Here is a 13,900-nt window from a genome sequence, read left to right on the forward strand (position 1 = left end):
GTTCAGGCAGGCGTTTTTGGCTTTAATACTGCACCCTTCCTTTTATTCATTGTTGTATTCAGCTATATTTTTATTTTCATTTCTGTGGAATATAAAAGCCCTCTTAAAGCTGGTGTAATGGTGACCCCTCCAGGCAAAACAAGGGATACCTTTACAAACATTCAATAAATTTAAAAATATTACTAATTAGTGATTAATTCAGCAGCAATCAGCAAGCTAAGAACTGAAGTCCCAAGATATATGGCAAGAGTTAGACCCAAGTACTGTTTCCCATAGAGTTAACAACTCCTCCATGGTTCAACTGGTTGTATGGATTAGGCTAGGTCACTATAGATGTAAGAGTTTTCATATTGTTAAAGAGATTGCTGCCAGATAGATTACGCTGCATTCTCAAAAAAGACCAGTTTTTCCCTTCTAAAATATGAGAGGAAACTAACAAAAACTTTGTTATCACTGATTGTTTACATACAGGTACCAATTTAAAAGCAGGATCCTTGTTTGAATTCTTGTGTTGTAACTTCAAAACTTCCTTTTAACAAATCAGAGTATTTGGATTAACTATTCCTCAACTTACAACAGTTTATTTAGTGATTGTTCAAAGTTACAAGAGCACTTGAGAAAAGTACCGTATTTTCCGGCGTATAAGACGACTGGGCGTATAAGACGACCCCCTACTTTTCCTGTTAAATTATAGGGTTTGGGCTATACTCGCCGTATAAGACTACCCCACTGCATACAAAGTCTGCTTGGATTGGGTGGGTCAGCTCTCTCTCCCTCCCTGTCTGCCCAGCCCTCCCTGTCTCCAAGACGCAATTTTTTTAAAAAAAAATCCCATTTATATCCCGCCCTTCTCCGAAAACTCAGGGCAGCTTACAATCTAAAGCACAAATCAATGTGCTTAGCAATGTACAAAGTACACTTCCGGCATCCAGAGCCTGCCTGCGTTTCTTTAACCTCCACATGCTTCCGACTCTCGACAACTTCAGCGTTGTAAACCTTGCTGCTGTTAGTATCCTGGGTGACTCTTCTCCAAACCCCCTCTACCCCAACCCGGGTGAAAACGCTAACGTGCTCCCAGTGTGTGCCTATCCCTCTCCAACCAACTGCCCCCCCATCCGTATCTGGCTCCAGCGGGCTTGTCCACACGTCCCAGGGCCCCCCTCCAGCAGTCCCCGGCTCCGGTCCATCTGACACCGACGGAAAACAGCTGGACCTTGCCTCCAGTGCGCAGGCTATAGCATGCAGTCCCAGCACAGGTCCATCGGCAGGCAAGGGAACAGCTAGCATGTTTTGTAGTGCCCAGGCTCCCTGTACAGCAAGGCAAACTGGGCTGTCCTCCTGAGTGCCTGCGGGGTCCTCAGCAAAGCCCTGCGATGCAGGCGCGTGCAAACGCCGTGAAGCAGCTGGTCGTCGGGTTTGCAGAGCCAGGAACCGGCGATCAGCTGATAGTCGGGCTTGCTGATTACGGGCGACCTCCTCGTTTGTCAGAGCGCCGGGTCATGGAGCGAGCCGTGTGCAGTGGGGGGGGGGGGGGTGAGTAGGTAAAGCAGGGCTTGTTTTTGGAACGAGACCCCCTGCGTAGTGTCGGGCCTGCAGGGCTCGACAACAGACAGCAATTTTGTGATTCTCTCCCCCTTCCTCCCCCCCTATCAATGAGCTGCCGAGATTGCCTGCGTGTGTGTATGTGTGGAGGGGTGTTGCCTCTGGTTTTTCCTGTAACATCGGACAATAAAACACCCGGCGTATAAGACGACCCCCGACTTTTGAGAAGGTTTTCATGGGTTAAAAAGTCGTCTTATACGCCGGAAAATACGGTAACTTATGACTGTTTTTCACACTTATGACAAATGCGGCATCCCCGTGGCCATGTGATCAAAATTCAGATGCTTGGCAACTGATTGATTTTTATGACAGTTGCAGTTTCCCGGAGTCATGTGATCCCCTTTTGCGACCTTCTGACAAGCAAAATCAATGGGGAAGCCAGACTCACTTCAGTAATTCACTTAACAACTGTGGCAAGAAAGGTCGTAAAATGGGGCAAAACTCACTTAGTAACTGTCTTGCTCAGCAACAGAAACTCTGGGCTCAATCATGGTCTAAGGTTTACACGTATAAAGTTTGGCAGTAGATTATTCAAAAATGAACTTTAGTCACACACTGGAACAAAAGCCCACCAGCTTTTAGTGACATACCAAAGCTGAATATAGGATTAGTTTAATTTCCTATTAAACTAAGCATCTATAGAAGTTAGCAGCACCTAGACAAACTGAATCATATCTGATTACAACTTGATTAATACATAAGAGAATCCCAAGACTGCAAAAAGTTGAAATATCAGCCAATAAACGTCAAGATAGCAGTGGCAGATGAAGTAGATATGCTAGAAGCTAGAGTTTTCCATGGCAGAAATACTAAATATGTCAGTCATCAATTGTAATGTCTTACTAAGCATGAGAAATACGAAACAAGGTGGCCATGAAGCTGTGGAAGTAACAGGATGAAGTGCCAGATTTAAACTGCAGAGGATATTTGGAGTACGATACCCTCATTCTGGCAAATAATCAAATGAAATAGCTTCAGTGTACTATGCAATGTGATTCTTAATTTATTCAAGCTATGTGGAGCATCTGGATAGCTACTACTGAGTTTTGGCCAGCTAAATAAAGGAAGGACGCTGATAACTGATCGCTTGTATACTGCTGCCAAGAAAGTCTTATGACTCCATGGATATGGCCATGAAGTCATGAGAAGTTCAACTTAGCTATACCAAACAGACCTTTTATATAAACCTTTGGTTCACGCAATCCTAGACACTACTATCTGGGAGTAACTGAATGGGACTTATTTCCAAGTAGATTTTCACACCAATGCACCGTGACAGGTTTCATACATTCTACTAAGTCAACGTTCAAGAAAGAGCATCACAGGTAGTCCTGTTTAGCAACCACGACTGGGGCCAGCCACCTAGTTATTAAACAAAGCGGTTTGCTAAGTGAAACCACAACTGTGCTAGTGATCTTACTATAGTTTCCCTTTGCTTTACAAAGGGAAGTCATAAATGCAAGGACTGGTCACAAAGTTACTTTTTCATCACCCTTGTAACTGCAAACAGCCACTAAACAAGTCAGTCCCTAAATGAGGACTGTTTGTATAGTTTTATACAATGCATGAACCATCCTGTTAGTAGAAAAATCCTGTTAATTCTTAACTTGGACATCCCACAGGGATCCACCCTCCATGATTTCCAGTAGCCAATAAGAGATAATTGTTGTGTGCAACCAGAAAATAAAACCCAGATTTCTGTTAAGCTTCTCCCTGGCAAAATGAGCTAAACCATTTGAATCCAAGAACCTTTAGTAAGCAGCTTGCTGTAGAAAAAAAACTGAATTCCAGCAAATGCTATGTATTAAGAGCAAGCTCTATTTATAGCGAAATCTCCTTTTTCCCCACCCATGCCATGCTAGAAGGCATAACTCTTCTGAGTTATGTCTGCTTCTTTGGCTTGACAATGGACACAGTGGATATTTCCCCAAGCCACAAAAGTACTACACAATGAGGAAACCCTCTCATTTCAAACAAAAAGCCAATAAAGATAATATGGATTCATATGCACATATTTCCAGAAAAGAAGGGTTGAACGCTCCAGCTGAAACTATAATCCCCAAGAACAGCACAGACTTTGCTAGAGAGACGTTCCCTAAAGACATTCCCTCCAGCACTAGTCTGAAAGCTCGGAAGACGAAACCTCTGGTCCCAGTGACCAACCCAGATTGGATCCTATAATCTTCAAGTCTCCCCACCATCAATGTGCGCATCTAACCAACCTGTATGTTATACACACACAGACAAACTTATTTATTTCCAATCAAGTCTCAGAACAGGACATGATATGGAACTGACACTGCTTATGCTGACAAATGACTATCTCTCCTGGTCTCTTTATACCTCTTGGTGGCTTCCATTACCATCCGCCACGGCATCCTTCTCCAGAGAGTGAAATTAATAGAGGATACCATTCTAAAATTGCTCTATCCTTCCTAAGTGGTGGTTCCCACTGAAGGTCAAAAACGGTTTCTGAGTTGTTCCTTATGGAATTCTCAGAACCTTCCAAGCTGTTTGAGTAATTACATTTTATTTATTTATTTATTTATTTATTATTGGGACTTATATGCCGCCCTATCTCCCGAAGGACTCAGGGCGGCTAACAACAATAACATACAATAAATACAGAAGTTAAGATAAAATTAAAATTAAAGGCCCCTGTACAATAAATTAAAATTAAAATTAAAATAAATTAAAAATTAGAGTTAAAAAAATTAAAAACATAATTAAAATCCCTGTCAGTCCAGGTCAGCCAGGTGGAAAAGGAGTGTTTTGAGGCCGCGGCGAAAGGACCGGAGATCCGGGGCCATCCGAAGCTCAGGCGGGAGCTGGTTCCACAGGGCTGGCGCTCCCACAGAGAAGGCTCTCCCCCTGGGGGTCGCAAACCTACACCTTTACAGCTAGTCCTTGACTAATGACCACAATTGAGTCCAAAATTACTCTTGCTAGGCAAGGCAGTTTTTGAGTTTTGCCCCATCGTGTGACCTATCTTCCCACAGTTGTTAAATGAATCGCTGCAGTTGTTACATTGTTTTGAAATAAAATTAACCTAGTATATAATTTACAAGATGTGAAGGTATTATATTGCATGTGGCACTAATCCCAAAAGTTTTATTTTCTATTTTAAAAGATCTTTTAAAACAAGACAAAAAGACAGGCCATGCCAGAACTAAGACAAAGCTCTTTTAAGTGGGGAACGGCCGAGAGCACACAGTGTGACTGCGGTGCACGGGAACAAACATATAGTTCAAGAATATCTCCTCAGAAAATTTCAAGGCACCTGGGATGACCTCATCGCAGCCACACCAGAAGCCGTTATGTGATTAGCTACCTTAGATATCAAATTATATATAACATCTATCCCACTGCAATTATATGGTGATTGTATTATGCTTTTATCTTAATTTAATATTTTATCTCTATATCAGTGGTGGTGAACCTATGGCACGCGTGCCAGAGGCGGCATTCAGAGCCCTCTCTGTGGGCATGCGCGCTATCACCCCAGCCCTGCCTCCCCCGGTGTCCCCCTCCTCACCAGCAGCCCCCCTGAGGAGAGTCACCCCCGAGCGTGGCCCACGCATCGCAGCACAGCTAAGGACATGGCAGCGGGGACAAGACTCCGCCCTTGCGCCCAGTTGCGCGCAGATGATGCAGGGCGTGGGCAGAGGCCATGGCCGCCATGGTGCTGCTAGGCGATCTGTGGCGGGCTGAGGTGGTGATGGCCCTGCGGGGGGGGGCTGGGGGAGGCGGTTTTGGGGCACTCGGTCTCTAAAAGGTTCGCCATCACTGTCCTATATTGTATTGAACATCAGTGATTATACACTAAATAAATAAACGAGACAGAACAAAATTGGAGATACAGAAGATCTCTGATTCGTTTACATACAGAATTTTTTTCCAGCAAAAACTAGTTGTCCAAGATGAACCATTTGTAATAAGCAGGCAGTGCAGGTTCGCATCCCACCAGGCTCAAGGTTGACTCAGCATTCCATCCTTCCGAGGTAGGTAAAATGAGAACCCAGATTGTTGGGGGCAATTAAGCTGACTTTGTAATAATGCCGCTTGGGGGGGTGTATGAAAGCCCTAATAAGCAGGCATATACATAGAATGAAGGCTATTGCTAAGCTTGTAAGCCGCCCTGAGTCTTCGGAGAAGGGCGGGATATAAATGGAATTAAAATAAATAAATAAATAAATATACATAGAATGAAGGCTACTGCTAAGCTTGTAAGCCGCCCTGAGTCTTCGGAGAAGGGCGGGATATAAATGGAATTAAAATAAATAAATAAATATAAATAAGAAGAGAAAGGAGAGATGGTATGCTACCATCCAGGGCTTTTTTTCTCATAGAACACTCAGAACAGAGTTCCGGCACCTTTTTTGGATGGAACCTTGTAGGGTAGGCAAGGCGGGTTGTATGACATGTGTGAGTTCCGGCACCTTGGTGGAGCAGTGGGCTAATGCCTCCTTAAGTAACACCAGCTGCCTGCAATTAGTGCAGGTTCGCATCCCACCAGGCTCAAGGTTGACTCAGCCTTCCATCCTTCCGAGGTAGGTAAAATGAGGACCCAGATTGTTGGGGGCAATAAGCTGACTTTGTAATAATGCCGCTTGGGGGGGGGCGAAAGCCCTAATAAGCAGGCATATACATAGAATGAAGGCTATTCCTAAGCACATTTGATTTGTGCTTAGATTGTTTATTTTTATTTTATTAGATTTATATACCGCCCTTTCCCGAAGGACTCAGGGCGGTTTACAGGGTATTTTAAAATCAAACCAATACAAAATACAAAAAGTTAAAAAGCAATTAAAAAAGATTAAATTATCCCTAAAAATAAAAACCCCAGTTAAAAATTCTCAGCCTGGGCCAGAGAGCTCGAAGAGCCAGGTCTTCAGGTCCCGGCGGAATGAACGAAGGTCAGGGGCAGTCCTAAGCTCCATGGGCAGCTGGTTCCAGAGGGCAGGTGCACCCACAGAGAAGGCCCTCTCCCTGGGTGTTATCCGCCAGCAATCTTTTACCGGCGGCACACTGAGAAGACCCTCCCTGTGTGAGCGCACTGGACGAAGGGAACTTGATGCTGGCAGCAGGTGTTCCCTCAAATAACCCGGACCCAAGCCATTCAGGGCTTTATAGGTCATCACCAGCACCTTGAATCTCACCCGGAGGGCAACCGGAAGCCAATGCAGCTCGCGGAGTAGAGGTGTTACATGGGAGTATCGGGAAACCCCCATCACAACTCGCGCAGCCGCATTCTGCACCAGTTGAAGCCTCCGAGTGGTCCTCAAGGGCAGCCCCATGTAGAGAGCGTTGCAGTAGTCTAAACGGGAGGTCACGAGCGCATGAGTGACTGTGCGTAGGGCATCTCAGTCCAGGTAGGGTCGCAACTGGCGAACCAGGCAAACCTGGGCAAAAGCCTCCCTGGTCACAGCTCCTATATGGTCTTCAAAATTGAGCCGTGAATCCAGGAGGACGCCCAAGTTGAGAGCCCTATCAACTTAAGATTGTAAGCCGCCCTGAGTCTTCGGAGAAGGGCGGGATATAAATGGGATTTAAAATAAAAACCTTTTTCTTTTACAAAAAAAGCACTGCTACCATCACATCCAGGAAACCAACCAACCAACCCAATGACTCCATCAGATTTTGCATCATTCAGCACAGCCATCGAAATGAGGGAAAAACATGCCAATAGTGGCTGGGCAGCACTCATATGGCAAACACACTCTGTGGTTTGATACGTAGCCAAGTCCGTCAGGGGAAGCCTTTAGAAGGTTGAACATTATTCCCAGACTGGACAGTGCCTGTAGCTCCCAATGCAGAGTGAACAGAATTCCTTCCTAGTAGAAACTTAAAAAAAAACACTTTGCCTTCTCTGGTTGAAGAACTCAAAACTGGAAAAAAACTGATTTTATCAACTGTCCTAAGGGAAAATGGGGAATGTGCCACCCTGCTGGTATTTTTAGAAATAAATACACAGACATAAACACACACACACACACACACACACAGAGAGAGAGAGAGAGAGACAGGGTGGGAAGGAAGGAAGGAAAGAGAGAGAGAGAGAGGGAGGGAGACTGTTAAGGACAGAGTCAATGGAACAGAAATGAGAAAACACTATGCAAAGTATGAGTAAGTGTTATTTCTTTTAACCATCATTACAGATTATAGTATCCTTGCTCCGACCTGCTGCTCTACACTTGTGTTGAATGACTCAGGAATTCTGGGAGTTGAAGTCCATGAGTAATAAAAGAGCCGAGGTTGCCTACCCCTGGTTTAGAATAATGTTTCTCAACTTCAGCCATTTAACTCCCAGAATTCCCCAGTCAGCTTGCATCTTAAAGTGACTTGGGCTGAGAAACACATTGAAGAATTATAATCCAGTTGTCTGCAACCAGCTTATACCGGCACTAAACCCACTAAGATTTAGGAAAGAGAGGAAGTTCCATCCATCCATATCAGCTAATATTTAATTACTAAAATAACAGACACCTTATATGGAATATTTCCATCTTATGTCCAGTGACTTTATTTGGGCTTCTAGAAATTATTAACCTGAATAAGCGGCTTGTTTATTTATTTAAATTTATGTACTCACCCATCTCACTTATGAGATTCTGGGCGAATCACAAATGTCCTGTGTCTCCTAAGAAAACTCATTTTATTTCATCTCCCAGACCAAAGCTCAACAGCAATAAATCAAATTAAACTCCATAGTTATGGCTCTGAACCCCAGAATTTCTGAAGTCTACCTATTCCACATTCCGTCCATCCACGTTTTTTTATTCAAATGCTTTGTCTACCTCTTCATCTACCTACCCCAAAACAACTCAGGCCTGCATTTTCAAAGCCATTAAAAACTATTACATCCTCCTTCTTCCCCCACCACCTCCCCCATCCCCATTTCAAAGAATACACAAAAAAGAGGCAGACAAATCTTTTCAGCGCTGGGTTGCACCTCGGCTTAGAAGAGGCTGTGTCTGAACCACATGCAAAACTAATATATCTGCAAATTAACTCAAAACTCATTTTCTGTTACTGGATTACAAAACAACTACACAACTGGGTTGGCACGACACAGCGCCTAGGCTAAAATGTAATCTAGCCACTATCTGCATCCCCACATGTTTAAACCCCGATGAACGTGGTTCATCGTTTTATACAGAAATTATAATACAACACCTATAATATATAACACAATATACATTAATAATATTTTAAAATACAACAACGTAACTCGCGTTACAAATTAAATCACGGACTTCATAGCTTTCCTCCGTTCCCAATTCGCAGCACCGGGTCCAACCAGCAAGGGTTCAATTCCCACCCACGCCCAATCCTTTTATCTTGCTAAAAGTCCCACGAACACGTCGGAACTTACTTACGAGGAAACAGAGTCGCACGAGAAGGTAAACCTGAACCCACCCAGTCCTCGCTTGGTCCAAATCGGACCCGCGGCATCCGTTGGCAGGACAGTCAGGGCTCCGGAGCGCAAAGGTGCCCCAGCGAAATTTGCCTTTTGCCTCGTCGAGATCGACCCGCCGGGAAACAGCAGCCCACCCTGCCGGGAGAAAGGAGGACGGGGAGAAGCTGGGAAGGGCTCCCCCAAGCCGCGAAACTCGACCCCCCGCTCACCGGAAAGGCTGCATCCCCCGCCGGGCCGGAGAGCGAAGCGAAGCGGCGGGGCGCGGAGCCAGCCCTTTGTTCCCTGCGCCTCCACGCGCCGCTGGGCTGCCGGAGAGTGCGCGGCTTCCACTTAGGGGAGGCAGGCGGAACTTCGCCCGCTCCCTCGGCTCCGCTGGCGGGCGGGCCGGCGACTGATCGGACGCAAGAGCCGGTGGGCACGGAAGCACGTGCGCAGCGAGTCCCGCTCGGTTTCGCCCGAGGAGGGTTTGGCGTGTGTGTGTGTGTGTGTGTGTGTGTGTGTGATGGTTTCAGCCGCCGCGAGTCCCGCTCGGCTTCTCCCGAGGAGGGTTTGGCGCAGGGGTCTTCAAACTTGGCCCTTTTACGACTTGTGGACTTCAACTCCCAGAATTCTTCAGCCAGTGTGCCTGGCTGAGGAATTCTGGGAGTTGAAGTCCACAAGTCATAAAAGGGCCAAGTTTGAAGACCCCTGGCCGGGGCGGGTGTGTGTGTGTGTGTGATGGTTTCAGCCGCCGCGAGTCCCGCTCGGCTTCTCCCGAGGAGGGTTTGGCGGTGTGTGTGTGTGTGTGTGTGTGTGATGGTTTCAGCCGCCGTGAGTCCCGCCCGGCTTCTCCCGAGGAGGGTTTGGCGGGTGGGGGGCGTGTGTGTGTGTGCGTGTTTGTGTGTGTGTTGGTTTCAGCCGCCGCCTCAGCCGCTCCCACCTTCCTCTTCTGTGCGCTGCCTCCCTCCGCGACATCCTAGCAATCGTGGCCTCTTTTGCCAAACATCCCGACCCCGGTAGTCCTCGATTGACGACCTCGATGTGAGCCCAACCTTTCTTTTGCTAAGCGAGACAGGAAAGTAAATTTTCTTCCATTTCGCAGATTTCCTGCCCCAGGGGTTCAGTCGTTAAGTCAAGCTAGTGACCTGGCTGTTAAGTGAATCTGGCTTCTTCTCCCTTGACTGCCCGTCAGAAAGTCGCAAGAGGGGATCAGATGACTCCGGGACCCTGCAATAAATGTCATAAATATGAATCAGTTGCCAGGCGTTTGATTTTTGAGCATGTGATCGTGAGGATGCTGCAGTGGTGGTGTGAAGAAGAAGAAAAAAAAAGGTCACAAGTCCCTGTTTTAAGTCAAGAACTACCAGCTGTACCCCCATCACTTGAGTTTGCGCAACCTGGAGTTTTACTAAATTCCACACTGGCTGGGTTGGTGCAAGAACCGATGGGTGAGTTTGTAGTTTAGCAGCTCTATTTACTTCTCGGGGTTGCCGTAATTGTTCAATCTGATTTTTTTTTTCCCACCTGTTAAGCCCTGCATCAGCCTTTGACTTGAGTTTGCATAAATTGCTGGGATAAATCGAGTTCGGTGCTGTGTCCCGTGGCAAACCCAGCCCAAATGGAGAGTTTATGGCTAGTATGTTGTATGAATCTAACCCATTAGGTTAACCCATTAGGTCAGACATGTCAAACACAAGGCCCGGGGGCCAGATCTGGCCCGCGAAGTGGTTTCATGCGACCCACGAAGCCATCCTGGAAACAGTGAGGGAACGGCCCCCTCTGCCTTGGCCCTGGCCCAGAGACCCTCCTCCTGCCAGAGACCCTCAGATCTGTCCCATTCCTGCCCAGGCCCCCATAGGCACCCTTGATGCGAACGATGTAGAGCTGGCCACGCCCAACCCAGTAGGCCATATGCACTCTAGCCATGCCCACCCAGTAGGCCACGCCCACCCGGCCCCTTGAGGGCAACCGCAGTGCTGATGCGGCCCTCAATGAAATTGAGTTTGACACCCCTGCATTAGGTTAACCATGGTCAACATAGCCTCTGGGCCAGGAGCTAGCAGAATGCTGTGGAAAATGACCCCTGGCTCTCATCACCATCCCATCTCCTTTGTTCTTGCCAACACTAAATTTTTCTCAGAAGGATTGGCTTTTGCATAACTGTAATATCTCAGTTAGGGACGCGGTGGCTCAGTGGGTTAGGACGCTGCTTCCTTAAAATTTTTGAAAGTTTCAAACTGAATTCTATATATTATTATACTGTCCTGAATGTTTTATTTTATGCCTTCAAGTCGCCTTCAGGCGACTGCAACTAGACAAGTCTCTACAATTTTCTTGGCAATGGTTTTGCCGCTTCCTCTTTCCAAGGCCTACAGACAGTGACTAGCCCGATGCCAGGCAGCTAAGAACTAAGGCAGAACTAGAACTCCTGCTTTCAAGTCTGGTGCCTCAACCACTGCCCTAAATTGCCTCTTGAATGGCAATCATTTAATGACTAGGGCAGGGCTTTTCAACCTGTGGTACATTGGCACCTGGCAGGTGGTACACGACCATCCTAGAAAAGTGGTAGCGGGGGAGGGGAATGAGCTGAATCAGTGGCAGCACTGCACAAGCCTGAGCGAGAGACTGTTGTGATTCAGGGTCAGCCTGTGGGTTCGGCAGTTGGGTCGACTCAGAGGAGGAGGGGGGTGTTGAAGAGCTTGCTGAGGGGGTTGGAGATTTTGCTGATGAGAGCCCTCAGCCAGGCCCCTCCCACCTGGTCACGACGGAGACCCAGCTGTGTGAGCCTGACAGCGTGGATGAAGATGACCCACAGCTGGCCCTGTTCAAGGACGCCCGACGCAGGAGGCAGTCAATCAGGAGTAAACAGAGGAAGGCAATGGGGCACCTCAGAAGGAGGCAGAGAAAAGCCACGCCCTGAACTGTATAAAAGGGGAATGCGTGGGAGGGCTGGTTTGCTGAAGGCAACCGCTTGATTAGTTCCTGTTTCATAGCTCCTGTTTCATGGTTGGTGTCTTGTTTTGCTGTTTTATGTTAATAAATTTGGCAGGCTTAATTCCAGCCTCTTGCCGTTTGTAAAGGGGTTGTCCCTGCCTTTTCTGCAGGGCCGGTAGCAGGCTGGTACAGAACAGAGACGGCTAGAGCTGCAGGGCTGTCAGGGCTCAGCGAAAGCGCCAGGATCAGCGCTTCTTCGGGGCTGTCAGGGCTCAGTGGAAGCGCCAGGATCAGCGCCAGGCTCCAGCTGGAGCTCGGCACTGATCCCGGCACGTCTGCTGAGCCCAGAAGAAGCGCCGATCAGCTGGAATGTTGCAGCATCTCCAGGGTCTTGTGATTTACATTCAGATGCTTGGCAACTGATTCATATTTATGACGGTCACAGTGTCCCAGGGTCATGTGAAGTGACCAAAACCTGCTGCGACCACCCAGCAGATGGGGGGGGAATAAAAACCAAATACCCCCCACCCCACCCCTGCTGCCAATCCTCAACAGAAATGCTCACAACAATGAAAACCTCGGACAGGAGGAAGAGCGCCGCCAGGCGGGCAGGCAGGTGTCTTGCTCGGCTGTGGCTTAGGGGGCACTTTTTTCAGTGCCATTGTAACTTTGAAAAGTCACTAAGTGAACTGTTGTAAGTCGAGGACTATCTGTACTTCATCACTTTTTTCCTTTTTTTTTGTCATCAAGTTTTTGACACCTTGCTAGGCAAGTGGTGGTACTCGGATGTTGCCGTATCCTAAAAGTGGTACAATGGGTGAAAACATTGAAAAGCCCTGGACTAGGGTGTTTGATTTTTTTTACAACAAAGCAATATCCAACAGCATAATTTTGTCTTGCTACATGCCAACATTATTCAGCCTTTAAAAAACTCTATATTCAAATTAGGACTTGTCCTAAGGACAATTTAGTGTCCAGATTTCACTAAAATAAACTGAATTTATCAACATTATATAACTAAACCACAACTATCCATGTAAGAAGCAGTATAATTATAATCTGAACAGAAAATATTAAGTGGTAGAATACATGTAATCTTTGATTAATGATTGCCCTGTTTAGCAACCCTTCAAAGTTACAGCAGTACTAAAACAGTAGCTTTACAATTGGTCCTCACATGTATGACTGTCACAATGTCCCTGAGGTCATGTGATCACAATTTGCATGCTTCCTACTTGGCTTCCGTCAAGCAGAAAATCAATAAAATTTCAATAAAATTGAAAGCAAAATGTGATTTTTTTTAATGACTGTGTCATTTAGAGATGGAGTTTAAAGCCCCAGTTGTGGTTGTTAATTGAGGACTACCCATAACTAGCAAGTGATGAGGTTTTGTTGGATTTTACATTTTGAGTTTTTAATTTTCAAAGCCTCCCAGAGTGAGTTGGGTGCCATATAAATTTTCCTAATAAATAATTAAAGAAAGATCAAGAGAAAGGAAGGCACTAAGCTTTGACAGTGTTAAAAAGGTAAAGGTTCCCCCACACATGCGTGCTAGTCGTTTCCAACTCTAGGGGCCGGTGCTCATCTCCATTTCAAAGCCAAAGAGCCAGCGCTTGTCCGAGGACGTCTCTGTGGTCAGAACGCTGTTACCTTCCCACCGGAGTGGTCCCTATTTTTCTACTTGCATTTTTACATGCTTTCGAACTGCTAGGTTGGCAGAAGCTGGGCCGAGTAACAGGCGCTCACTCTGCTACGCAGCACTCGGGATTCGACCCGCCAAACTGCCGACCGTCTGATCGACAAGCTCAGCGTCCTAACCCACTGAGCCACTGCGTCCCTATTAGCACCTGGCCAATATGCCTAGATTCAGAAGCCAAGCAAGGTTCAGTGATCCTAATTAGAATTTGGATGGTAAATCACTAAGGAATGCAAGGATCATTAAGCAAGATTGGGAAGTTCCAAAAA

The sequence above is a fragment of the Vipera berus genome (genome assembly GCF_964194415.1).
Source record: "Vipera berus genome assembly, chromosome: 5".
Lineage (NCBI taxonomy): Eukaryota > Metazoa > Chordata > Lepidosauria > Squamata > Viperidae > Vipera > Vipera berus.